Consider the following 27,335-nt stretch of genomic DNA (forward strand, 5'->3'; position numbering starts at 1 on the left):
GGGTTTGGGCTGCAAATGGAGTAGTGAATGATGACGCTTTTGGCAATATACACACGTGAAACTAATTTTACATTCGTTCTTGGGGTGTGACGTTGATAAACAGTTTTCGCAATAACTATTTTCTCTCACAAATTTCATTCGGTCTCATACCGATAAATTCCTAAACCTGACGCAAGATTTGACTGCGCGGTATTATAATGTATAATTTGATTACATATTATTGATTACATAATCTACACGAAGCCGTTCTATTGAACTTCGTGTGATATGCATGGGTTCTATTATTGTTAGATTGGGTCGAGTTTTGATTCACCGTTCGTGGTTTAAAACTCAAAAATTGGGTTTTGGCCTTGCCTGGTCGATAGGTCCTTAATCTTTCTACTAACTCGTATCTGCTGGTGACGAATTTATTCATATCATCCCAAAGTGGGAGTTCCTTTCGGGAGCTGAGGGATTGTTTCCATAGTGAAGGCTTTCACTTGGCAGCTTTGATAAGCACAGATAAACGAGGATTGGGTTCCAGTCCGTTGTCGAGATTCCTAGGGTGTTAAGGGTTGACATGCAATTGTTGATTGTGGTCTGCATCTTTTGGATTTGCTCTCCGTTTTCGGGGAATATTGTGGGCAGATTTAACAGCGTCTTGAAGGATAGTCGGTAGCTTGGGAGGGTGACCATCTTGAGCAGTAAACCTCTAATTGGTTACCGTCATATACGAATTCCTGCAGGCATTGGTCGGCAGTGGTAAATTTTTGGGTTTCGTTCGTTGATTTTGGCATTATAAATTAATTTAATTTATCAAAAATGAGAACTTTTATTAAGCTGTGAAATAAAAACAATTTTCCTCAAGTGTTTATTGGGCAAAAAAATTTTTTTTTGGTTTTGAAACCAGCCTAATGCACGATTGGTTCTTTATACGTTCTTGTCTCAGCGCTTCTGAATACAAGTAATATCGGTATATAATGGGTGTTCACTGGGGTGTTTTTTTTTTGGACCAGCCTAATGTATGCTTGTTTCTTGTTATATGTACGTCTCAACGCTTCTGAGTACAAGTTATATGGGTATATACGTATTGCCGGTAAACTGGGGTGTACCAACAATACCTTTTTGTTTGCAAATGCCAATGCACTTGATCTACTGACAAAGTAAATGTATGCAAATATGTGACAGACTATCTTCTTTGGTTGCTTCTTTCATGATGTAGCTACATATGGTCACGCACTTTCTTTGTTGAGGGTGGGTTTTTGGCTTATGCAAAAAGATATACAAGTGCGTGTGGGTATTATGGGTTTATATACTTGTAGATTTGTAAGCAAAAATCATATTGGGTGCACCGGTAAAATAAACTTTAGGAAAAAATTTGGCAAAGTTCGTTGCTATGGGTTTTTTATAAAATATATTTTATGTAATATATGTATATAAGGGTAAATTGGGCAGCGGTGAATTTCACGCTGGAAAATATATATATAGCTCGGGGAATATTACCGAACTAAATGGGTATATACATTAAATATGTATATACGTATATATTTTGATTATTACGTCAATATATGTTTGGAGCAACGAACTTTTTTTTTGGGTTTAGAGCCGGGCAGTAAATTTTCCGTTGATACGGGAGTAAAAATGTATGTATTGAAAAAATAGAAGGGTTTTTTGAAGGGACTGTACCTTTTGGTACCAGTGGGTAGGAAATTGAAATTGTTTGCCGTTTACGCTATATGATGATGGGTTATATACCCAGGGTCCGGATCTTTAGATCGGAGAGGTATATAAATTTTAGATTTGGGTCCGTATTTTAGACGGAGGGAATATATATCTAATATCTAATCTAATATATATTATAAATGGGAAAGTTTGGATGTTTAGATGTTTGGATGTTTGTCCAGACGTTTGTCTTTGTGACTCAATCACGCAAGAAGGGCTGGGCCGATTTGAATGAAATTTTGCACACATATAGCCTAGAAGGATCTACTAGCTATATATTTTTCAAAAGGGGCGTGGTCCCCGCCCCCTAGGAGCAGTTATAATTTAATTATTATATTTTTTCGTCTTTGCGACTGAATCACGCCAGAATGGCTACACGGATTTTGATGAAATTTGGGACACAGACGTAGTCTACTAGCGAAATTTTTTTCGAACAAGGAAAGAGGGGTGGGGGTCCCACGACCCCTTCGAACAATTACTTTATAATAATTTTGACACATTATAACTTTACGTATACTGGCCTTCACCAATATCACAGACTCAAGGGGTCAAATAAATCGAGGGCTTACAAAGTGAGCAGTGACACCCTCCGTCCCCCCCCCCCCTTTATCTCCCTCTGGTGTAAAATCTATAAATTGTTATAACTCAATATACATTTTCTCCTATATCAATAGTTTTTGGTATCTGGCACATACAGATCGAGATCTAGACAATTTTGGAAAAAAAGAGCAGCGGTATTTCTCCTCCCGCCATCCGCCCTACTTCAATTGTTTTTATTAGCACGCTTTTATTAGCTTTACCTGTATATTTTTTTGTAACTCTTCATTCGCTCCAACGCGCCTGCTGCCTTATTAAAATGGTTCTAAAATTAGATTCGCCTTATTTGTAATCCCGTTAGGGTCATATCGAGACCCTTCCGGGATCATTTCTGGATGGTTTTAGGTATCCGTCCGGGATCCCTTCGGGGTAATTTCGGAACTTTTTCGCGACTAATACGGGATTATTTGGGGACCCTTTCGGCATCATTTCTGGATGGCTTTCGGGATCCGTCCGGGATTCCGTCAGCGTCATTTCGGGACTATTAGGGGATAATTTGGGAACCTTTCCGGCATCATTTCTGGATAGTTTTCGGGATCCGTCCGGGATCCCGTCGATGTCATTTCGGTACTATTTTGGCATCATTTGGGGTACCTTCCGGCATCATTTCTAGAAGGTTTTCGGGGTATTTCGGAACTTTTTCTGGACTAATACAAGATCATTTGGGGACCCTTTCGGCATCATTTCTGGGTGGTTTACGAGATCCGTCCAGGATCCCGTCGGGGTCATTTCGAGATTTTTCGCGACTAATACGGGATCATTTGGGGACCCTTTCGCCATCATTTCTGGATGGTTTTCGGGATCCGTCCAGGATCTCGTAGGGTCATTTCGGGACTATTTGGGGATCATTTGGGGTCCCTTCCGGCTTCATTTCTGCATGGTTTTTCGGGATCCGTTCGGGATCCCGTCGGGGTCATTTCAGGGCTTTTTCGGGATCATTTAGGGTACCTTCCGTCATCATTTCTAGATGGTTTTGGGTATCCGTCCGGGATCCCTTCGGGGTCATTTCGGGACTTTTTCGCGACTAATAAGTGATCATTTGGGGCCCTTTCGGCATCATTTCTGGACGGTTTTCGGGATCCGTCCGGGATTCCGCCAGCGTCATTTCGGGACTATTAGGGGATAATTTGGGGAACTTTCCGGCATCATTTCTGGATAGTTTTAGGGATCCGCCATGATCCCGACGGGGTCATTTCGGGATCAATTGGGGTACCTACCGTCATCATTTCTCGTTGATTTTCGGGATCCGTCCGGGATCCCGTTGGTGTCTTTTCGGCACTATTTCGGGATCATTTGGGTACCTACCGGCATCAGTTCTGGATGGTTTTCGGGATCCGAACGGGATCCCGTCAGGTTCATTTCGGCACTTTTTCGAGATCGTTTAAACAAGGTTTTCGGGATCCGTCCGAGATCCCGTCAGGGTATTTTCTGGATTTTCCGAGACTATTTCAGGATCATTTTGGGACCCTTCCAAGATCATTCCTGGATGGATTTCGGGATCTGTCCGTATCCCCTTAGGGTCATTTAGGGATCCGTTCGAGATCCCGTCAGGGTCATTTCGGGACTATTTCGGGATAATTTTTGGATGGTTTTCGGGACCCTTCCGGCATCACTTCTGGATGGATTTCGGGATCTGTACGGGAACCCTTCAGGGTAATTTCGGGACTATTTCGGGATCATTTCGAGACCCTTTAGGGTGCATTTCATGACTTTTTCTGTATTATTCCGGGATCATTTGGGAACCCCTCCGGCATCAATTGATGGTTTGCCGGATCCATCAGGGTAATTTCGGGACCATTTTGGGATTTGGGGACCCTTCCGAGGGTATTTCGGGATCCGTCCGGGATGCCGTAGGAGTCATTTCGAGATTTTTTTTTTACTTTTTGGGGATAGTTTTGGGACCCTTCCGGGATCATTTCTGGATTCGTGCGGGATCCCATCGGGGTCATTTCCGGACTATTTCGCGACTAATACGGGATCATTTTGGGACCCTTTCACCATCATTTCTGGATGGTTTTCGGGATCCGTCCGGGATCTCGTCAGGTTCATTTCGGGACTATTTGGGGATCATTTCTGGATAGTTTCTGGGATCCCTCGAGGATCCCTTCAGGGTCATTTCGGGACTATTTCGCGATCATTTTGGGGTACCCACCGTCATCTTTTCTGGATGGTTTTCGGTATTCGTCCGGGATCCCGTCGGGGTAATTTCAGGATTTTCTCGGGATTTGTCCGTTATCCCGACGGGGTCATTTCGGTACTATTTCGGGATCATTTGGGGTACCTACCGGTATCATTTCTGGTTGGTTTTCGGGATCCGTTAGGGATCCCATCGGGGTCATTTGGGACTTTTTCGGGATCATTTGGGTCCCTTCCGGCATCATTTCTGGAAGGTTTTCGGGATCCGTCCAGGATCCCGACGGGGTCATTTCTGGACTTTTTTGGGATCATTTGGGGTACCTTCCGGCATCATTTCTAGATTGTTTTGGGTATCTGTCCGGGATCCCGTCGGCGTAATTTCGGGACTTCTTCACGACTAATACGGGATCATTTGGGGACCCTTTCGCCATCATTTCTGGATGGTTTTCGGGATCTGTCTGGGATTCTGTCATCGTAATTTCGGGACTATTTGGGGATCATTTGGGGTCCCCTACGGCATCATTTCTGGAAGGTTTTCGGGATCCATTAAGGATCCCATCGGGGTCATTTTGGGACTTTTTTGGGATAATTTGGGGTCCCTTCCGGCATCTGGAAGGTTTTCGGGATCCGTCCAGGATCCCTTCGAGGTCATTTCAGGACTTTCTCGGGATCATTTGGGGTACCTTCCGGCATCATTTCTAGATAGTTTTGGGTAACTGTCCGGGATCCCGTCGGGGTCATTTCGAAACTTTTTCGCGACTAATACGGGATCATTTGGGGACCCTTAGGCCATCATTTCTGGATAGTTTTAGGGATCTTTCCGGGATCCCGTCGTGGTCATTTGGGGACTATTTCGGGATAATTTGTGGTACCTACCGGCATCATTTAAGCATGGTTTTCAGGATCCGTTCGAGATCCCGTCAGTGTCATTTCTGGACTTCTTCGGGATTATTTCGGGATCATTTTTGGATGGTTTTCGGGATCCTTCCGGAAGCCCGTCTGGGTCATTTCGGAACTTTTTCAGGGCTAATATGGGATCATTTGGGGACCCTTCCGGCATCACTTCTGGATGGATTTCGGGATCTGTACGGGAACCCATCAGGGTAATTTCGAGACTTTTTCCGTACTATTTCGGGATCATTTTGAGACCCTTTAGGCGTCTTTTCATTTTTCTGTATTATTTCGGGATCATTTGGGAACCCTTCTGGAATTGAGATGGTTTGCCTGATCCATCAGGGAGATTTGGGGCCCTCCCGGGGTCATTTCTGGATCCGTGCCATAGGAGTAATTTCGAGACTTTTTTGTTACTTTTTCGGGATAGTGTTGGGACTTTCCGGGATCATTTCTGGATCCGTGCGGTATCCCATTGGGGTTATTTCCGGACTATTTCAGGATCATTTTGGGACCCTTCTGGAATCATTTCTGTATGGTTTTCGCGATACGTCGTGGGTCCCCTCGGGGTCATTTCGGAACTTTTTCTGGACTATGTCGGGATAATTTATTAACCCTTCTTGGATATTTTCTGGATGGTTTTTAGGATCCGTCCGGGAGCCCGTCAGAGTGATTTCGGAACTTTTTCGGGACTATTTCGGGATCATTTGAGGGCCATTTCGGTATCATTTCTGGATAGTTGTCGGGATCCGTTCGGGATCCCGTCAGGGTCTTTTCGGAACTATTAGGAGATCATTTGAGGACCTTTCCGGCATCATTTCTGGATAGTTGTCGGGATCCTTTCGGGGTCCCATCAGGGTAATTTCGGGACTTTTTCGGCATCATTTAAGATTGCTTTTCAGGATTCGTCCGGGATGCCGTCAGGGTAATTTTGGGACTATTAGGAGATCATTTGAAGACCTTTCCGGCATCACTTATGGATGGTTTTCGGTATCCGTTCAGGATCCCGTCGGAATAATTGCGGGACTTTTTCGGGATAATTTGGGGTCCCTTCCGGCATCATTTCTGGATGGTTTTTGGGATTCGTCCGGCATCCCGTCGGGGTCATTCGGGACTTTTTCTCGACTAATACGGGATCATTTGCGGGCCCTTTCGGCATCATTTCTAGATAGTTGTCGGGATCCGTTCGGGATCCCGTCAGGGTCTTTTCGGAACTATTAGATCATTTGAGGACCTTTCCGGCACCATTTCTGGATAGTTTTCGGGATCCTTTCGGGGTCCCGTTAGGGTCATTTCGGGACTTTTTCGGGATCATTTAAACATGGCTTTCAGGATTTGTCCGGGATCCCGTCGGGGTTATTTCGAGACCTTTTCGGGGCTAATACTAATAATTTGGAAATCCTCTAGGGGTCGTTTCGTGACTTTTTCTGTATTATTTTGGGATCATTTGGGGACCCTTCCGAGGTCATTTCTGGATCCGTCCGGGATGCCTTAGGAGCCATTTCGTGATTTTTCGTTACTTTTCCGGGATAGTTTTTGGACCCTTCCGGGATCATTTCTGGATCTGTGCGGGATCCCATCTGGGTCATTTCCGGACTATTTCGGGATCATTTTGGGATCCTTCCGGAATCATTTCTGTATGGTTTTCGCGATCCGTCGTGGATCTCATCGGAGCCATTTCGGAACTTTTTCTGGAGTATGTCGGAATAATTTAGGGACCCTTCCTGGATATTTTCTGGATGGTTTTTGAAATCCTCCCGGCAGTGTCGTTGTCATTTCGGGTTTTTTGGGACTATTCCGGGAAATTTTGGAGACCCTTCCGGGGCATTTCTTTCTTTCTTTTTTTTTACTCAATTACAAAAATAAAATGCATTAGACAGAAAACAAAATTTTAAACAGATAGCTTGATAAGCAGGCTAACGTGAATAGCACATATATTTTATTTTCTCCTTGCGGACGGGGCCGCGGGTATAGGCTAGTATATATTATAAATGGCAAAGTTTGGATGTGAAGATGTTTGTCCAGACGTTTGTCTTTGTGACTCAATCACGCAAGAACGGCTGGACCGATTTGGATGAAATTTTGCACACATATAGCCAATAGTCTAGAAGGATCTACTAGCTATATATTTTTCAAAAGGGGGGAGGTCCCCGCCCCTCGGAACAGTTATAATTTAATTATTATATTTTTTAGTCTTTGCGACTGAATCACGCCAGAACGGCTACACGGATTTTGATGAAATTTGGGACACAGACAGTAGTCTACTAGCGAATTTTTTTTCGAACATGGAAAGAGGGGTGGGGTCCCACGACACCTTCGAGCAATTACTTTTTAATAATTTTTACACATTATAACTTTACGTATACTGGCCTTCACCAATATCACAGACTCAAGAGGTCAAATAAGTCGAGGGCTTACAAAGTGAGCAGTGACACCCTCCGTCTCCCTCCCCCCTTCTCTCCACCTCTGGTGTAAAATCTATGAATTGTTATAACTCAAAATAAATTTTCTCCAAAATCAAGAGTTTTTGGTATCTGGCACATACAGATCGAGATCTAAACAATTTTGGAAAAACGATCAGTGGTCCTCTCCTTCTCCCGCCATCCGCCCTCCTTCAGTTGTTTTTATTAGCACGCTTTTATTAGCTTTACCTGTATGTTTCAATGTAACACTTCATTCGCTCCAACGCGCCTACTGCCTTATTAACATGGTTTTATAATTAGCTTCACCTTATTTGTAATCCCGTAAGGGTCATATCGAGACCCTTTCGGGATCAAGTCTGGATGGTTTTCGGGATCGGTCCGGGATCCCGCCGGGGTAATTTCGGGACTTTTTCGGGACTATTTCGGGATAATTTTTGGACCCTTCCGGGATAATTTCTATATAGTTTTCGGGATCCGTCCGGGATCCCGTCGGGGTTATTTTGGGACATTTTCGGGACTATTCTGGAATCATTTCGGGACTATTTCGCGATCATTTGGGGACCCTTCCGGCATAATTTCTGGATGATTTTCGGGATTCGTCCGGGCTCCCGTCGGGGTCATTTCGACACTTTTTCCCGACTAATACGGGATCATTTGGGGACGCTTTCGGCATCACTTCTGGATGGTTTTCGGGATCCGACCGGGATCCCGTCAGGGTCATTTCGGGACTATTTCGGGATCATTTGGGGTACCTTCCGGCATCATTTCTAGATGGTTTTCGGAATCAGTCCGGGATCCCATCGAGGTCATTTCGGGACTATTTCGGGATGACGAGGTACCTTCCGGGACCATTTCTAGATGGTTAGCGGGATCTTTCCGGGATCCCGTCAGGGTCATTTCGGGACTATTTCTCGACTAATACGGGATCATTTGAGGTACCTTCCGGCATCATTTCTAAATGGTTTTCGGGATCCCATCGGGGTCATTTTGGGACTATTTCGGTATTATATGGGGACCTTCTCGGCATCATATCTGGATGGTTTTCGAGATCCGTCCGGGATCCCGCAGGGTCATTTTGGGCCTTTTTCTCGACTAATACTGGATCATTTGATGTACCTTCCGGCATCATTTGTAGATGGTTTTCGGGATCCGTCCGGGATGCCGTCGGGGTTATTTCGGGACTATTTCGGGATCACATGAGGTACCTTCCGGCACCATTTCTAGATGGTTTTATGGATCTGTTCGGGATCCCGTCAGGGTCATTTCGGGACTATTTCTCGACTAATACGGGATCATTTGAGGTACCTTCCGGCATCATTTCTAAATGGTTTTCGGGCTCCGTCCGGGATCCCGTCGGGGTCATTTTGGGACTTTTTCTCGACTAATACGGGATCATTTGAGATACCTTCCGACATAATTTCTAGATGGTTTTCGGGATTCGTCCGGGATCCCGTCGGGGTCATTTCGGGACTATTTCGGGATCATTTGGGGTTCCTTCCGGCATCATTTCTAAATGGTTTTCGGGATCCCGTCGGGGTCATTTCGGGACTATTTTGGGATCATTAGGAGCACCTTCCGGCATCATTTCTAGATGGTTTTCGGGATCCGTCCACGATCCCGTAGGGGTCAATTCGGGACTATTAGAGGATCATTTGGTGTACCTCTCGGCATCATTTCTAGATGGTTTTCGTTATCCGTCCGGGATCCCGTTGGGGACATTTCGGGACTTCTTCGCGACTAATACGGGAACATTTGGGGACCCTTTCGGCTTCATTTCTGGATGGTTTTCGGGATCCCCTCAGGACCATTTCGGGACTATTAGGGGATCATTTGAGGACCTTTCCGGCATCATTTCTGGATAGTTTTTGGGATCCATCCGGGATCCCGACGGGGTCATTTCAGGACTTTTTCTCGACTAATACGGGATCATTTGGGGCCCTTTCGGAATTATTTCTGGATGTTTTTCGGGATCCGTCCGAGATCCCGTCGGGGTCATTTTGGAACTATTTCGGGATCATTTGGGGACCTTCTCGGCACCATATCTGGATGGTTTTCGGGATCCGTCCGGGATCCCGTCAGGGTCATTTTGGGACTTTTTCTCGACTAATACTGGATCATTTGAGGTACCTTCCGGCATCATTTCTAGATGGTTTTCGGGATCCGTCCGGGATGCCGTCGGGGTCATTTCGGGACTATTTCGGGATCACATGAGGTACCTTCCGGCATCATTTCTAGATGGTTTTCGGGATCCGTCCACGATCCCGTAGGGGTCAATTCGGGACTATTAGAGGATCATTTGGTGTACCTTCCGGCATCATTTCTAAATGGTTTTCGGGATCCCATCGGGGTCATTTTGGGACTATTTCGGTATTATATGGGGACCTTCTCGGCATCACATCTGGATGGTTTTCGAGATCCGTCCGGGATCCCGTCAGGGTCATTTTGGGACTTTTTCTCGACTAATACTGTATCATTTGATGTACCTTCCGGCATCATTTCTAGATGGTTTTCGGGATCTGTTCGGGATCCCGTCAGGGTCATTTCAGGACTATTTCTAGACTAATACGGGATCATTTGAGGTACCTTCCGGTATTATTTCTAAATGGTTTTCGGGCTCCGTCCGGGATCCCGTCGGGGTCATTTTGGGACTTTTTCTCGACTAATACGGGATCATTTAAGATACCTTCCGGCATCATTTCTAGATGGTTTTCGGGATCCGTCCGGGATCCCGTCGAGGTCATTTCGGGACTATTTCGGGATCATTTGGGGTTCCTTCCGGCATCATTTCTAAATGGTTTTCGGGATCCGTCCAGGATCCGGTCGGGGTCATTTCGGGGCTTTTTCGGGATCACATCATCATCATCATCATCATCATTTATTGCAAAAATAGTATTAGTGCAATAAGATCTAGGATCTTTTATAGTACAACAAAAAGATATATCGCAATGTAAAAAAGAACAAAAGTCATAACAGAGGGTTATGTATGTTAAATAATCACATCAAACATAGAGACTTATCGTAATTCAATAACAAAACATTGTATACACTCCTACATATTGATGGCGAAAACTCAAGAAGTATAATGGTTTCAACTAAAATGAGCATAAAGAACATTTTTAAAGTTGCTTTTATTTAGACTACTACGTACGGATACTGGAATAGAGTTCCATAGGCGAATGGCATTGACAAAGAATAGCCGTCCAGATGTTAGATAGTTATAAGTTGGTACTATTAGGTTGTTGATTCGAGCAGACCTGGAGAATATTAGCTTATCATATAGGTAACTAGGCTCCTTATGCATGATAAGTTGACAAAGGAAAATGCTGTTCCTAGCTTTCAGATATTCGAAGATTTCACAGCCCAGTAGACTCGCTCTCCAGCTGGATATATGATCAAATCTGGCTAAGCCGAATACATAACGTGTAACATGATTAAATGCTACATCAATTTTATGAGCAGACTGGGAGCTCAGTTTACTGTACACTAGCTCAGAGTAGCAAATGATCGGCATAATCAATTGAAATGCAAGTTTTCTTCTAACATTGACCGGAGTATAAATAGCAGACATTCGTAAGTTTCTTAAGATATAGTATACTTTCTTAACCACCGAATTTACATGATCATCACAGGACAGCGTCGTGTTAATAACAAAACCAAGATTAGTCACTTTTGAAACGAGTTTGAGACATTTACTGGCAACGCGCAAGGGCGGAATACTTGAGAAACTTATTCGTTTTTTAGATATAGGCAACACGTATGATTTCTCACTGTTCATGCATAAGTCATTTTTCCTAGCCCATTCAAATATGGATATTAAGTCATTATTCAATCTTGAGCATAAATCGTTTGTCCCCTCATGATTTCCCGACAAATATAGTTGGACATCATCAGCATATGCATGCATATGAGCATGCTGGCATGCATTAAATATGTCATTAATAAAAATACTAAAAAGTAGTGGACCCAAGATAGAGCCTTGGGGTACCCCTGCCAATAGTGGTTTTAGACCTGAAGTTTCGGAGCCGACTTTGACAAGCTGGGATCTACCCGTCAGATAACTTCGCATGAGCCGCACTGCGGAGTCATCAAAACCAAAATAATTTTTTAATTTTAAGCTCAGCAGGTCATGGTTCACAAAGTCGAAGGCTTTTGAGAAGTCAAGCAGGCATAATAAAGTCAACTGGTTTTTGTCAAAGGGTGCCCTGATGTCGTCCAAAATTATTATGATAGCCGTGGAACAACTGTGCTTTGATCGGAAGCCTGACTGGAATGGTGATAGCAGACTATGTTTGCAAACATGGTCTTGAATTTGTTCCGACAACAATATCTCAAAGACTTTCGAGAGTGCTGGCAAAATGCTGATAGGCCGAAAGTCACTAGGACAATCTGCAAACTTAGTTTTTGCAATGGGTATAACCGTGGCAATCTTCCACATATCAGGGGAGCATGAGGTACCTTCCGGCATAATTTCTAAATGGTTTTCGGGATCCGTCCGGGATCCCGTCGGGGTCATTTCGGGACTTTTTCTCGACTAATACGGGATCATTTATGGTACCTTCCGGCATCATTTCTAAATGGTTTTCGGGCTCCGTCCGGGATCCCGTCGGGGTCATTTTGGGACTTTTTCTCTACTAATACGGGATCATTTGTGATACCTTCCGGCATCATTTCTAGATGGTTTTCGGGATCCCGTCGGGGTCATTGCGGGACTATTTCGTGATCATTTTTAGTACCTTCCGGCATCATTTCTAGATGGTTTTCGGGATCCGCCTGCGATCCCGTAGGGGTCAATTCGGGACTATTTTGGGATCATTTGGTGTACCTCTGGCATCATTTCTAGATGGTTTTCGGTATCCGTCCGGGATCCCGTTGGGGTCATTTCGGGACTTCTTCGCGACTAATACGGGAACATTTGGGCACCCTTATGGCTTCATTTCTGAATGGTTTTCGGGATCCCCTGAGGGCCATTTCGGGACTATTAGGGGATCATTTGAGGACCTTTCCGGCATCATTTCTGGATAGTCTTTGGGATCCATCCGGGATCACGACGGGGTCATTTCAGGACTTTTTCTCGACTAATACGGGATCATTTGGGGGCCTTTTCGGAATTATTTCTGGATGTTTTTCGGGATCCGTCCGGGATCCCATCAGGGCCATTTCGGGACTATTAGGGGATCATTTGGGGACCTTTCCGGCATCATTTCTGTATAGTTTTCGGGATCCCGTCGTGGTCATTTCGTGTCTTTTTCGGGATCATTTGGGGTCCCTTCCGGCATAATTTCTGAATGGTATTCGGGATCTGTCAGGAATCCCGTCGGGGTCATTTCGGAACTTTTTCGGGACTAATACTGGATAATTAGGGGAGCCTTTCGGCATCATTTCTGGATGGTTGTCTGGATCCGTACGGGATCCTGCAAGGGTCATTTCGGGACTATTTCGGGATTATTTGGGGTACCTTCCGGCATCATTTCTATATGGTTTTCAGGATCCGTCCGGGATCCCGTCGGGGTTATTTCGGGACTTTTTATCGACTGGTATTGGATCATTTGGAGACCCTTTCGGCATAATTTCTGGATGGTTTTCGGGATCCGTCCGCGATAGCGTCGGGGTCATTTCATAGATTTTTCTGTATAATTTCGGGATCATTTGGGGATCCTATCAGGTTATCAGCTCATTTAGTTCTTTTTTTTAATCAATTACAAAAATAAAATGCATTAGAGAGAAAACATTTTTTAAACAGATAACTTGATAAGCAGGCTAACGTGAATAGCACATATATTTTATTTTCTCCTTGCGGACGGGGCCGCGGGTAAAGGCTAGTATGGTATATATATTGGGTAACAAAATGCTTACTCAGACATTATTTTATGTGAGCTGTGTGTTACTTGTGGGTTCTGTTGTCGTTTAGCCTATTTGTAATGTGCTCCTCGTTGATATGTGTTTTAATGTTGTTTTGATGTATGTATGTTTATGTAATTTCCCTCAAAATTTTTTTCTCAAACCAAAAACTTTTTTTCAAAAAACTTTATTCTTTAGTTTTTTCCAACTTATCTTCCTTTTTTTCTATTTATATTTTCCAGTTTTTTCTCATAAATTTTCACTTTTTATCGTATATTTTTTTTTTCTTTTTTTTTTGTGCGGGGCTTTTTCAACTCTAATTTTCACCAAGATGAATTTATTTTCTGTAAAAAACGGAATTACCAATCATATTAAATTTTTTTTTTTTGTTTTCAATTTCAAAGAAATTTTTATTTTCTTTTTAAAATGTATTTTTCCTTTTTCTCAAAATTTCCAAAAACTTTTCCTTTTTCAAAACCCTTGTTTTTTTTTTATTTCTTGGCACAAAACTTTATGCTTTGTAAAATTAATTTGTTGCGTTTTTGTCACACCTTAATGTGTTTTAGTTATTTTATATATTTACTAGCAGACCCGGCAGACGTTGTTCTGTCGTAAATTTGGTCTATCTGCATACATTTTAATAAGCTTTTTCCGTCTAACTCTGCCTTCGCCCCTCTACACTTTTTCCTAATCTTTGTATTCACTCTTTCCTCCGTATTTTTCGCTTCGTCTATCTCCATCTTCGTCTCATTATATCTCTTTCTTAGTCTCCTTCTCCTTCTCTCTTTTCGCTTCTCTCAAGTTTTTCTCATTCTTCTTCATATCTTATTGCCAGTCCCAGAGGGTGGTATGTATTTTTTTCCAGTCCCATTTCGAGTCTCAGTCCCAGTCCCACTCCGAGGCTCAGTCTCAGTCACAGTCCTAGTCCTAATCCCAGTCAAAGTCCGTCCTGGTCTACTTCCTGAAAAAAGCATCGTAAATACTAATATAGGCAAATTTATATAACAAATTTCAGGCAATTCAATTTGAAACCCATAATGTAAAAACACTATCTAACCGTTCACGAGCCCACGTTTTGGCCTATATATCTAGACCCTAGTTACCCAGGGGTATGAAAATTACCCTCTACTAAAGCACTTATCAACAACTTTCATTTCTTATCCATATTCTGTAAACACATTCTAGGGTACCCGGGTCCACGTTTTGGCCTATAGCTCGAAACTCTAATCACCCAGGGGTATGAAAATTACTCTCTACTAAAGCACACATCAACAGCTTTCATTTGATATCCATATTGTAAACACGTTTTGGCCTATATCTCGAGACCCTGGTCACCAATAGGTATGAAATCTACCTTTTACTAAAACACTCATCAACAGCTTTCATTTGATACCCGCATTGTATAAACACATTCTAGGGGTGCCCGGGGCCACGTTTTGGGCTATATCTCGAGACCCTAGCCTCCCAGCGGTATTAAAAATACATGTTGGCCGATTTTTAGACCTACTCAATATGTTCATAAAATTTCGTGAGAATCGGTCAAGCCGTTTCGGAGGAGTACGGAAGCGAACATTGTGACACGAGAATTTTATATATAAGATGTATGGGCACTCCCTTTTGTTAAATTTTTAAACCAATTTTGTTTATTTGCTTAAGCACTTCTTTGTTCTTTTTTGTGTCCGTACCGACCGCGTTTTGTTTGTTATGTATTTATATAAAATATAAGTTCTTGTGAAAAATTTTTGTTGTTTGTTTTTTTTTTTTATTTTTACTTTTTTTTTGTTTTTCTTTTGCCGCTGGTTACCTTTTTTTGGCACAAAAGGACCATGTATAATTTTCACTAGCACAGCACTGTATCAATAAACAGAGGGCACACGGGTTTCAGTTCTATGGGTTTTATTTGAAATTTAAAACTTTTAAATTACAAAACCACGGGCGAATGGTGCGGCCACGATCGGTACGTGATGGTAGTTTTAAGTAAACTGATATATTAAGAGAGTGAGCGCGATGGTGGTTGCAGCCACAGCTGAGCTGCACTGCATGCGTTTGGCCCCACTGGGCGGGTGTTGCCAAACGGAGGGGGCGGACTTAGTCGGAAAATTGGATCTTGTCTTCAACAGATTTATAATTTTTAATAAATCCATGTTTGCTTCTTTCAACGCCGTTTTCTCTTTTTTATTTTTTTTTATATAATTTTTTATTTTTTTAATATATTTTCATGTATTGTTCTTATGTTACTTTTTCCAATTTAACTATTATAAAATTCAATTGATTTACTTATTTTATTTTTAATATTAAGAGCATTATGTTCAATGGACATCATTTTTATTTCCTCCAAAACCGGACTATGTAACCCCTCTATATCGGCATTACCTGTATGGTTATTTGATGTAAATAAATGTAACTCAAATAATTTATCTTGGCCGGGCCACAGCTCAGTGATGGTGCTGGTCAAGATATCGTACAGAGAGAAGAAAAAATGTGGTATTAGAATTTAATTTCATACAAGTAACTTTATTAGAAATAAAGATTAATCGCAGTAATTAATATATATATATATATATATATATATTTACAGGTTACCTTGATTTTTGGTGAAGTTGGAAACTGCGGCGGGATACGTCCTTTTTACTTGATTATAGAAAACAAGTGAAGAAAAATAAGATAATAGGTCAATACCGCTTGCCAGTCAAACTGTTTCTTTATTCCAGCGATGTTCATTTGTATAGTTAACATAAACAGTTTCACTGGCACTGTTGACCAATATAAGAAAATATGCAAGGGAGACCTTTTAGGTTTGTAGTTTGGGCTAACATGCCGGCCCTTTGCTACACGCAAGATCGGTTTGGACATATTCCGCCTCTGGTTCGCAGAATTTGCTTAAATAAGCTTAAAATTGGTTTCAGCTCAGGTTCCGTTTGCATTGCCTGAAGTCGAAAATTGAAGAATAATAAATAATAGATACACATGGTTAAATCTCAGTGGCACATTCATTTTTATTATTATGTATATGCATAATCAGTATTTAAAATATTTTTTTTTTTTTTGTAAAAAATATATATTGTATAAAAAAGTATTTAAAATTCATAAATTTTTGTAAAAAATGTATGTATACAAAAAGGTATTTTAAAATACTTTTCGGTAAAAATAGGTATGTAATAAATTCAATTTACATTTGACTTTACAACAAAGTATTCTAATTTATTTTTGTATGTTTATTTAATGGTGTGTTCAGTTTATACTTATATTTAAGAATTCTTTAACACCGGCATATTGCGATGGAACCATTTCGAAAACCGCCAACGTAATCATAATCAGGCAATTTTGTAATGTTATCAAAGGTTTCACCGGGATTCGAACCGTGAATCACATGTTGAAACTGCAGTTGCCTTTAACCACTAGGCTATCCTGCTGGTATTTGTTTTCATGCTTAATTCGTTGTTAGTGTAGAAATGAGAAAAACTGAATTAAGCATGAAAACAAATACCAGCAGGTTGAGCGCCGACCATATGGCCATAGTAGTATAGCGTCATCAATCACAAGACGAACAGACTACATGATTCCCTATCTGCGCTTCGAGGGAGATCTTAAGGCCACAATAGAGGTGGACGGTTGGCGCAAGTGTGCGCAAATGGCGGACGAGGCGAAACATGTGTACACCGATGGTTCCAAAGTAGTGGAAGGAGTAGGGTCTGCGGTATACTGCGCTGATCCGGAAATAAGCAGATCCTACAGGCTGCCGGATTACTGTAGCGTTTTCCAAGCGGAAATATTAGCCGTAGCCAAAGCAGTAGAAACCCTGGAAGAGAATAGCTTAAGCTGCAACCGTGTTAACTTTTATATTGACAGTCAAGCAGCAATTAAGGTAATAATCTCGCGTATCACAGCATCTAAATGCGTGTTAGAGTGTAAGCAGTCTCTGGAGAGAATCGGGACAGGGAGAAGCATACATCTATATTGGGTCCCAGGGCATATGGGAATAGATGGGAATGAAAAAGCGGACGAACTAGCTAAAAAGGGCGCATCCCTTGAGGCTTGCCCCGTAGATGTCCCAATTAGATTGGGCGAGATTAACCGAATGCGAGAGGTACACATGATCGACCAAACGGGAAAGGCGTGCGTTCAAGCGCGGGGATGTAAAGTGTCGAAGATTATGTGTATGTCTTACAACCTTAGACTAACACAGTTGCTTCTATCATTAAAAAGAGAGGACTGTAGACTCATGACGGGTATTCTGACTGGACACTGCATTCTGGCGTCACATGCCTTTAAATTAGGCTTGGTCAGTGATAGCAGATGTAGGAAGTGCGGGTTGGAGGAGGAAACGATCGAGCACGTTCTGTGCTCGTGCCCTGCACTTGCCAGGCTAAGACTCCAGCTATTAGGAGTGATACACCGGTCAGATCTAGAAGCAGCAAGTGGCTTAAGTCCTAGGAAGCTCCTAGTATTTGCCAAGAGGACAAAGTTATTTTATAACATAGGTCCTGGTTTTTGATAGGGTTTTTCAGTTTGGTCGTTAAAACTAACTTCTGGTAACATTACGGACTCAATCAGTCTATGTGAGGTCCTCATGGACCGGCCAGTTCAACCTACCTACCTACACTAACAACACAATTGAGACATTTTGTCTCTATATTAACTTGTGTGCCATGTAGATTTGTTTTTGTAAAGTTCTTCTTCGTTGCGAGTGAGAAGCTTTGTAAACTCGGGCTCAGTTTTATATATTTATGTATGTTTGTTTAATGGTGTGTCCAGTTTATACTTATATTTAAAAATTCATGAGCTTAACACCGGCTTATAATAATTGACTTTCAATTATTATGTTTTCTAAGAGAAACTGAAAAGAAAGAAACATTTACTGGCATATTTCTATGGAACCATTTCGAAAACCGCCAACGTAATCATCATCAGGCAAATTTTTAATGTTATCAAAGGTTTCACCGGGATTCGAACCGTGAATCACATGGCGAAACTGCAGTTGCCCTTAACTACTGGGATGCCCTGCTGGTATTTGTTTTCATGCTTAATTCAGTTTTTCTTTTCCACTCTAACAACATAATTGAGACATTTTGTCTCTATATTAATTTGTGTGCCATGTAGATTTGTTTTTGTAAAGTTCTTCTTCGTTGCGAATAAGAAGCTTTGTAAACTCGGGCTCAGTTTTACATATTTATGTATGTTCGTTTAATGGTGTGTTCAGTTTATACTTATATTTAAGAATTCATGAGCTTAACACCGGCTTATAATAATTGAATTTCAATTATTATGTTTTCTAAGAGAAACTGAAAAGAAAGAAACATTTACTAGCATATTGCGATGGAACCATTTCAAAAACCGCCGATGTAATCATCATCAGGCCATTTTGTAATGTTATCAAAGGTTTCACCGGGATTGGAACCGTCAATCACATGGTGAAACTGCAGTTGCGTTTAACCACTAGGCTATCCTGCTGGTATTTCTTTTCATGCTTAATTCAGTTTTTCTCATTTCTACACTAACAACACAATTGTGACATTTTGTCTCTATATTGATTTGTGTGCCATGTAGCTTTGGTTTTGTAAAGTTCTTCTTCCTTGCGAATGAGAAGCTTTGTAAACTCGGGCTCAGTTTTACATATTTATATATGTTTGTTTAATGGTGTGTTCAGTTTATACTTATATTTATTCATGAGCTTAACACCGGCTTATAATAATTGAATTTCGTTGCGAATGAGAAGCTTTGTAAACTCGGGCTCAGTTTTACATATGTATGTATGTTTGTTTAATGGTGTGTTCAGTTTATACTTATATTTAACAAGTAAGGAAGGTTAAGTTCGGATGTAACCGAACATTACTCCAGTTCGGTGCTGAATTAAAAAGAAAAATGGATTAAAGGTAATGTAAAGTCTTGTCGACTGCTAAAATTACATACCGAAACCACTCCACTTTTTTCTAAAAATATTTTCATAAATGAAATGGAATTTACTTGCATAATATTTCGAAAACCGGTCGGACTTCGTCCACTGTCGTCGAAGGAAAAATATTCTAAATATTTACCTATGAGAAAGGCTACCTAGGTAGGTAGCAATTTTGAGAAATATCGAACCATAAATAAGATTCTTAAGAATATTACAGGCCCTGATCGACTTTCGGTGAAGAAAAGTTCAACAAATACTAACATTGTCAGGAAGAGCTACATGTGTTCAAAATTTCACGAATTTCGCATAAAAATTAATTGTTTCGATTTAAACTACGGATACACTCAGGATTGCTATGAAGTTATCCCGAAAATCTGATCGGAGTAGTTTCGGAGTCCATAAGCCTCATAAATATGTACATACCCTTGTTTCTCCATACATGTCCCGAAACGAGTATCATAGACAGTCTCAACGTGATTGAAGTACATTGGGCCCTCCCAAATTGGATGGGATCCATTCTTCAGATAAATCAAATACTAAACCTTGGGAAACCAGCTAGCTTGGATATTCATATCGTCCAATATCTTTCCTATCGCCAGTACCCAAGATATTTGAAGCCGTCCTGTTTCCTCAATTCCACAGCACCACCACCGCGCTAAATGCAAACTTACCGATAAACTGTGGGCTGAATCAAAGAACCCCCTCCATACAAAGGTACTCGTACTAGACTTAAAAGCCTTACATATAGTCCATAGGGTCCACCCATCCTCGTCGTCTGAATGGTCGGCAGGCATCCGTACATTTCAGGAACTTAACATAAAAACCTAGAATAATTAAACAGGAGGTTCCACGGGGTGGTGTCCTATCCCCGCTTCTGTTTAATTTCTACATATCAAGGCTGCCTTCCCCACCAGAAGGAGTTATTTTCATTTTCTACGCCGCCGACTGCATAATAATGGCAACGGGACCTGGCCCTCTCATAGACGAGTTTGCTTTTAGAATAAACAGCTATCTCCTCAGTCTTTCCAATGTCGGTGAAACTCTATAACAGGGGTCGACTGCTAATACGCATCCAAAAATATCGGGAGAGGCGTTTTGACACATTATATATCCGAATATTATTAATAATACGAAAGAGGAAAATACAAATTTTAACTCGTTCAAAAGATATTAACGAAAAATCGCGAGACTCCGAAACCGGGGTTGGAATCCATACTGTTTTTTGCGCAGAACACGTTTCTGCGTTGGCGACCTTTGGCCACGCTTATAAAAAAATACTCTGGACGATCCACCAATGGGGTAGGATGAACATTAAATCCGGGCAAAATCCCTTTGTCCACACAATTTTTTCCTGTGTACAACAACCACACGAAAATTGCAAACTTTAACTGCAAATATCTCCAGACATAGATTCGATTTTTCTTTTCCGACTTCAAAATACTGTTTTCGAGGTCAATACGCGTCGTTTAACACCTCTCCCGATAATTTGGACGCGTGTTAGCAGTCGACCCCTGTTACAGACTTTTACCCTGAGGAATCACCTCGTGCGACAGGTACTATCGCCGAACAAATCCACGGTCTCTCTTTTAACGACGTTGAAAGCGCAAATATTGGATGTTAACGTTGATTGTGTTACGCCACCGACTGCCAGTCCCCCAAAGATCTTAGGGACAACGTTCGATAACACTCTGACCTTTAAGACGCAGGCCACCGAAATTGTTTACAAAGTACAAAGCTAGAACAAAATGCGTAAGTCGCTAGCCGGCAGCACTTAGGGAAAGGATAAAGAAACCTGGCTAACCACTTACGAAGGCATTGGCCGACCGCTAATGTGGTACGCGGCACCAGTCTGGTCCCCTAGTCTTAAAAACTCTGCCGCGAGATGGCTTGTTATGACACCCTGAATATCGTCTACATATTGAGGCAACGAGCTTAACATAAAAGAGCATTACTAATTATAAGGTAATTCTATACGACAGCATGACACTGCTAATATGCGTCCAAAAATATCGATGAGGTGTCAAAAGATGCGTATTTACATCAGTATTAATAATCCGAAACCGGAAAACAAAAATTTTATCTCTATGTGCAGATATTTGCAGTTGTAGTTGGCGATTGTCATGTGGTTGTGTAATGTTGGTGTACCCACAAAAAAATTGTGAACATAAGTGTTTTGCGCGTATATAGTTTTGGTCTCCAACCCGGTGTTGGACCCACCCAGAGTAATTTTTTATAAGCGCGGCCGATGGCCTTCAATGCAAAAAGGTGTTCTGAGCAGAAATAATGTGGATCCAACCCCCGGTATCGGAGGGACCCGTGGGTAATTTTTCGGTTTTTCGGTAATATCTTTTGAACTAAAAATTTTTCTTCTGAATTCTTGCGGAGTATTAATACTGATGTCAAGACGCGTCGTTTGACACCTCTCTCGATATTTTTGGACGCATATTAACAGTGTTATGCTGTCGTATAGAATTACCATAACTTAATGTGTCTTCGCCACTGGTCATTTTCGGTTGTTTACTTTAGCTCACAACTGCTAAAACCCGACCAAAAATATCGGGATAAGTATCAAAAGACGCGTTTTGATCCCAGGACTACGAATTCGAGAGCGGAGATTCAAAATATATTATTTCTGTCAAAAGTTATTTCCAAAAAACCGAAAAATAGCCCCGGAGCGCTCCGAAACCGGGGGTGGGATCCATAGTATTTTTGCGCAGAACACCTTTCTGCATTGGCGGTCTTCGGCCGCGCTTATAAAAAATTACCCTGGGTGGGTCCAACACAGGTTTGGAGACCAAAACTATATCCGCGCAAAACACTTTTACCCACAGTTTTTCTTGTGGGTACTACAAAATCATCAAAACAACAACAAACACATGAACATTTTTAATTTTTTTGCAAATATCTCCGAAACGAAATACAATTTTGAATTTCCACCTTCGGATTCGTGATCCTGGGTGCAAAGCACACCTTTCATAATTTTTGATAAAAATTAGGTGAAAATATCTCCTCACAGAGTTAAAAGACGCGTAGTTTGACGCCTATCCCGGCATTTTTAGACGCGTGCTAGTAGTCGAGGTTGTATATTTAATCAGTGCACTATTACCGATTCCGGGTAAAATATAAAACTTTTAGATGAAATTTGGTGAGAAAATTTGTGTGCGATTCGTTTATGAAAGCTAACTCCCGGTAAATTATTAGTTATAGTTTTTATCAAAAATTGATTAAATTGGTTGCTTGTTGACTTTTCTTTATTTATTTACATGGGTGATTTGTTTTCATTCAAAAGTCATTTTTTAAAAACTGTAATTCGTTCGAATTAAATCGCATGATTGAAAATCTTAGGGCGTTCACACAACAATAAGGTACATGCGATATGCCAAGGTGTATCAATTATTAAAGATTACTAAAAATGAGCATTAATAAATGCAGAACGAAATGCCCTTCCTGTGGTGGTACTTGGTACATTTGGTGGCGCATTGGCATTTGTTGCTGCTACGGGCTCTATGGCAGATTCAGCATCTAAAACTGTAAAGAAAAAAATACGATAGTACATCGTTTAAAAATTGATTTTTCTTTAACTTACATGTCAAATTCCGTTCCTTAGCGATGTTGTGAAGTACAGCAACAGCAATAATAACATTTTTCGCTGTATCCAAATCTACACGAAGACGTTCGAAAATAGAACGGAATTTCGATTTAATCTGTCCGTTTAGGCATTCTATTTTGCTTCGAGTGGCAATGTGTGACCTATTTTACTTTTCATCAGAACAAAATTAAACATGAATAAATATGCACATTGCCAAGTATGTCGTGATGTGTATACCTCTCTTCCTTTGGTGTTGAAGGATTCCTAACAGGGGTTAACAAAATAGGCGACAAAGGGTATCCTCCATCTCCGAGTAGTACATCATTATGGGAACTTCTCATTCTCTCTAATTTATTTTTTAATTGACACTCGTTCCAAATCCGAGCGTCATGCTTTGAGCCACGAGATCTTGCGACAATATCCAAAAATGTTGCAATCTGCATCACATACGATCTATGGATGTATTTTATATTATATGATTAAAAACACAACAAAGTGAGCAAAAAAAGTTTAACCTGAACGTTTAAGGAATAATACCCCTTTCTATTAAGGTAATGTCCTGCCATCATCACTCCAACATCCTTCGCAGGGCATTTTATCCTAACGTGTGTGCAATCAATTGCTCCAATAACTGCAGGAAACCTGGACACGTTGTAAAACTTGGATTTTACGTCAGCACACTCCTGATTGGATGGATATGCAATGAAGTGTGGCAACAAAAGGGCAATCTTTTTGCACATCTTTTTTATAACCCTTCCAAATGTAGCCTGTGACGATCACCTTAAATGACCAAAATTTGTAAATTCAAGTAACATTCTGCAGAGCACAAATTATAGCACCCACCAATGTCACTTTGGTGAACATTTCTTCCTAAAAATCGCAACGCCGTGAGAACCTGCAGGCTGGCCGAAATTGGAAGTCCCCTGTTATTCAAAGGTTCGTCAATATCCAAAATTTCTATGAGATATAGAACTGTAGCCATATCGAATCGATATCGTTTATAAAAATCGTCTTCCTCCATTTGGAAAGGATCGTACCGCGTCTTGTACACTTTTTCCCTCCTACTTGGGATTGCATCATCTACAATCGCAAAATCCCTCAAAATTCGTTGATTTCTGTCCATTTTTTCACTTTCACTTCAATAATTTCACTTTTATTTTAATTTCTCGTATTTTCGCAAGTATGCAACGCAACTTAAATGTGATTTTAATATTTTAAAATGACGTTCGCGCCATTTTAAAATTAAAACTCCTTTTTAGAGATAAAACAGTGCTTAAGTTGACTATGATAGACTTAAAACAATGTTTAATTTAGAATCATGTTTAAATCGATAAAACTCTATTCTAACTTGACTATGATTACGGGCCTATGTCTTTTATCAATCAAACGTTGTGAACCTAATTTTGCTTGATTGCAATGAAATAAAATTTATAGCGCAGTTAGTTTTTAGTAAGGAACGGTTAAAAAATCCGTTGTTTCATCAGAAATTGATGACAATGTGTTTTTATTTATTTATTTATTTATTTACTAGTCTACAAATTTAACAAATAATCAGACTAAATACAGAATAGTATAAGAACAAACAAAAAACATTGGCAACTTAAAAATATAATGATTACAAAAATATACTGAAATACTATGTATTAAATCATTCAATTGCAAAAACACACAGAGGTATAGGGGTTACACCTTACATATTTAAGGTAGTAAGTAGATACTTTTTAATTCTGAAAATCGGATCGCATGTATCTAAGTTCTTGCAGTGATTATTGAAATCATGACAAATGCCACGAAGTGGGTCATGCATTTCGAAGTTCGATCTGCATATAATTATATGCAGTTGTTGAAAATATCTAGACGGTCTGCCTGGTAATTTGAACTTAATTTCGCCAAGCAGAAGTGGGCTGGCTATCATTCCTCTTAAGAGTTTTACCATAAATAAGACATTAAGCAACTCCCTACGGCTCTGTAATGTAGGCAACTGTAATAGTTTTAACCGGCTGCAGTACGTTGGAAGAATCCTTGACGTGTCCCAAGGCAAGTGTTTCAAAGCAAAAAGCAAAAACTGTTTTTGGACCGATTCCAGCTTATCGCAGTGAATTTGATAACGTGGGCTTCAGATTATCGAAGCATATTCCAATATTGGCCTCACCAATGATGTAAACAGAGTTTTGGTAACGTACGCATCATTAAATTCCTTAGACCACCTTTTCACGAACGCCAAAATACCTTTAGCCCTATTAACGCAAGTTTCTATATGTAACCTAAAGTCAAGCTTAGGGTCCATTGTAACACCTAGGTCTGTACAGTTGGTAACTTGCTTAATAAAATAATCTCCAATCACATACTCATGGGAATTAAAGGTTTTCCGTGTAAAACACATGAACTTACTTCGGGAGATTTAGTGACATAAGGTTAGCATTACACCATACAACTAGGCTGTTCAGATCCAACTGAAGAATTGCTCTATCCTCTGGTGAGCGGATGGGCATAATAAGTTTCACGTCATTCGCATACATCAACGGCTTACAGTGCTTCAAAACACTTGGTAGGTCGTTAATGAATAGTAGGAATAACACTGGCCCAAGATGGCTACGTTGTGGAACACCAGAATTTACATTGATAAATTTGGACCAACAGTTGTTAAAAATAACTGTTTGTTTACGTTTATTCAAATAAGAAGATACCCAAGAGAGAAGTAAAGGAGGAAAGCCTAACCGGTCGAGTTTGTGTAAGAACAGAGAATGGGATACTTTATCAAACTCCTTACTAAAATCTGTGTAAATAACATCAATTTCGCATTTAGATTTATAGCTATTGGATACAAGGGTCGTGAACTCTAGAAGACTAGACACTGTTGACTTTCCCTTACAAAATCCGTGCTGTGATAAGTCAATAACCGAAGATAGACTAAACACTAATTACAAATAACTCTTTCCACTTCAAAGGAAACATCCCTTGCTTCAGGGAGGCATTAAATAAACAAGCTAGAGGTCGATATATGTATTGCGCATAATTTTTTACCACAACTGGTGGAATTTGATCAGGTCCAGCAATGTAAGATATTTTCAGATTATCCCGATGCCAAAGAACATGCTCAGCACTAATAAAAGGAACTAATGCCGAATTCAGTGGGGACAAACTAAATGTATAATCTGACGGAACCGAATCGGATGAACTCGAATAGTTAGATTTGAAATAATCTGCAAACATATTAGCAATTAAGGCATTATCGCTCGAAGTATGATCTTTAAGCTTCATTGTAGAAGGAAACCCTTTAGCTTTTCTTTTCGAGTTAACGAAACTGTAAAACGCCTTAGGGTTAGAAAAAATTTGACTCCTAATCCTACTAATGTACTCTTTATAGCAATTGGTGTTATATTTATGACGTAATATATAGTAAGCAGCATAGGCAGTTATTGTACCAGGTAGCTTGTATCGCTTCAACAAACGCGTCTTTTGGTTTTTCAGATGTTTTAGTTCTTTAGTGCACCAATCAGTTGATGTAGCTGTCGAGGTGTCCGATAAAGGTATGCATTTGTGAAAAATCTCGTGAAGCACATGTTTAAAGTGAGATACGCTCACTTCAATATCCCCGTTGTACTCAGGCCAGATAATTTTTAAAATCTCGCTGATTAGCTCGGACCAATTAGCTTTCCTGGAGAGAAACCAGCGAGGATTCTCAGACGCAACCTTGGACCTATGCTCAGGAAGATCGTGAGATTTGAAATACAAAATAAGAGCAGGATGATAGACATCTTCAGGCAAAGTAAAAGGGTCACATCTATTTACAGAACACCTCGAAGTGTCATCTATTATTCGTTCATTCATACTATCATTAGTGTTGTTAACAGCACCATCATTAATATCGTTAACAGCGACAATTTCGACATCAGTATCAGTAGCCGTAGAAATAGCGTTAACAGCAGAAACAACAGGTACAACAGTACTGAAGAGCCACTGGTAATAGTGACGGTGTTAGCAGCCGTCTTGGTTACATTGCCAATAGCATCAAATTTAGGAGAAGCGCTCACAGGTATAATTGACAGCCACTGTTATCTACAAGTGCACTAGAGTGAGGGGAGCGAGCAGCGAAACATAGGCACTTTGTGTATGGCTGAGTGAGCGTTGGAGTGAGAGGGCCAGTCACCGACAAAGCTTGTGGTATATGCGCGCAATTGTAGCTATATCTGTTCAATGCATGCGCGGCATTGAGCGAACTCACAGCATCATTCAGTGTATTCATTCCCTCAACTATTGTTTC

The 27,335-nt window shown here is 40.8% G+C and overlaps 1 protein-coding gene across 3 annotated transcripts in view; it reads right to left on the reverse strand.

Annotated features, from left to right (window-relative positions):
• Positions 1–3,955: 3,955 nt before the first annotated feature.
• The window catches only part of LOC137240273 (uncharacterized), a 72,484-nt gene continuing 49,104 nt past the window's right edge, over positions 3,956–27,335 (reverse strand). Inside the window, exons 5-6 of one of the 3 annotated variants that reach the window (XR_010949672.1) lie at positions 16,170–16,513; positions 3,956–13,930 (exon numbers count right to left, since the gene is read on the reverse strand). The gene's annotated coding sequence lies outside the window, so the exon portion shown is untranslated. Of the gene's footprint in view, positions 13,931–14,066; positions 16,034–16,169; positions 16,514–27,335 lie in introns of those variants that run through there. The other 2 variants (XR_010949671.1, XM_067766318.1) reach the window with 2 other exon arrangements.

The sequence above is a fragment of the Eurosta solidaginis genome, chromosome 2 (genome assembly GCF_040869045.1).
Source record: "Eurosta solidaginis isolate ZX-2024a chromosome 2, ASM4086904v1, whole genome shotgun sequence".
In the NCBI taxonomy this organism is placed as follows: Eukaryota; Metazoa; Arthropoda; class Insecta; order Diptera; family Tephritidae; genus Eurosta; species Eurosta solidaginis.